We start from the raw sequence: 2056 nt of genomic DNA on the forward strand, positions 1-2056 counted from the left end.
GGTAGTAGCCTAGCCCTGAAATCACCTCTGTAATAAACAAAGAGAAGGATCTGCAGAAAGGGTAATCTGCATGACACAACTGAGGTGGTAGCCAATGTTTTGGGTCTGTGCTTCAGCTCCAATATGTAATCTTTTATGTCCTGGGAAGTCATAGCCTCTTATCTCAAGGCTCTATCCCAGCTGACAACATAGAGCACAGCTGTCCATCCCACACAGGCTCATGTATGTTTTATTTGGGAGCTACAGGGGTGGGGAAATACTGCTCTGTCACCTTGCGTCAGAGACTGCACATCAGCACCTCAGCTGCACTGATTTGCGTTGCTTAAAGACAATTGAAGGGATAAGGAAAAGTCTTAGCCAGCTCTGTACATATCAATACATGGACATAGGGTCAGGTTTAGCCAAAATGGAGATAATTGCTCTTCTTTCAAGAAGAGTCATCCAGATCGTCCCTGACATAGAGAGATACAGATATAGAAAAGTTCTATTCATTCAGTTTCTTTAGAATGCTCTGACTGATATACTCAGTTTAATCTCTCGGGGTTTACTAGGGACTAGAGAAGCTGTTTGTGTGAAGTGACTAGTATTCTAGTAGCCTGCTTAGCTCACAGTGGACCCTTGACTACTATAATTCCCCTACTTCTCTTCTTCCATAAGGTTGTGCTGAGTTCCTAGGCCCATCTCTGGATCTTCCCATCATTTGAGAAAAAAATACACAAACTTGAATGTGCACAAGGGGACAGTACAAAAAGAATCCCTCACTGGGTGGATGACAGTACCACTTGCAACAGAGAGCTCTAGAACTGTTCAAATAAGAAAGGTCACCTGCACTGGAGGTCTTGCTTGATCATAGTCCACATCACCTCTCATTTCCTTGTACATAGCAGTACCTTCTAACATACTTTACATCCCATTTATTCTTGGTGTTTATTGTCTGTCTGCACCTCCTAGGCTACCAGCTGCATAAGGGCAAGGGATTAAATTTGTTTTACCCAGTGTAGATCCCTCAGTACCTGAAAGAATGAAAAGTTTAGAACTAGTGTTCAGTAAGCCTTTATTGAATAAAAATATGAATAATGAAGAATATAATGGAGCCCAGGAAAATGCTGGGTAAGTATAGCTTAAAGCAAAGAGAGCAGGACACAAAAATCTGTGCACCCTGACTCTGACCATATATTTTGCAAGCAAAAGCTGAATCCACTAGTTGTTCTGCTAAACAAAGGAAATAGAAACTTGAATAAAACAAAATTTCTTATTCTGAAGGGTTCAAAGTCCACAGAAAAAGACAGGCTATAAAACCTTGGCTAAATACAATGAGGTAAGTGTCCATAAGAGGTGTGTGAAGCACTACAGGAGCCCTGAACCTGGAGCTCTGGTAAATAACAACTCTCAACTATCAATGCTCACTGTGGCCCAGGAATCCTGATAATCTCTGTACGTACGTAGTCTCGGGTCATCTTCATGATAGGCTCTTAAGGCAAGGTTAGCCTTAGCCCATTTTAGAGATGCAGAAGCCAAGGCACAGAGAGATTAAGGCACTAATTTGTCTAGGGTCTCAATGCCAATTATGGCAGAGGTGGAATCAGAACTCAGAAATGGCTTCCTGCAGAGACTATGTGCTTAAGGCACTGGGTCTCAAATCTCTGGGCATAATAGTAGCCAGCTGTGGATCTCCTAGCTATACCTGGGGGATACAGGAAAAAACCTTCATGCTTACCCACTTGGTATGATGGCAAATTGTGTCCATGTGTGCAAAAGTATCAAACTGGGATTTTTATCCACCTAATGCTCTGGCTAACAGGTTTTGCATATGTTTACCCGAGCATTATAGGGTGTAAAATACCCCATGCCATTCTTTTCCTGTTCTGTAAACACGTATTCTACCATAAATGGAAGGTGGGTGTGACTCACAGTAGCTGTGCCTGGGGAAAGTAAAAGCCCATCTGTGCATTCACCCACTTGGCAGGGGAGTGGCAAGGTGTCTATCAGAGATACAAAGCAGGAACAGGTGAGTTTCACCCATGAAATGTTCATTGCTAAATTTCCGTGCATTTGG

The sequence above is a fragment of the Chinchilla lanigera genome, unplaced genomic scaffold (assembly GCF_000276665.1).
Source record: "Chinchilla lanigera isolate Chin_1 unplaced genomic scaffold, ChiLan1.0 scaffold00007, whole genome shotgun sequence".
In the NCBI taxonomy this organism is placed as follows: domain Eukaryota; kingdom Metazoa; phylum Chordata; class Mammalia; order Rodentia; family Chinchillidae; genus Chinchilla; species Chinchilla lanigera.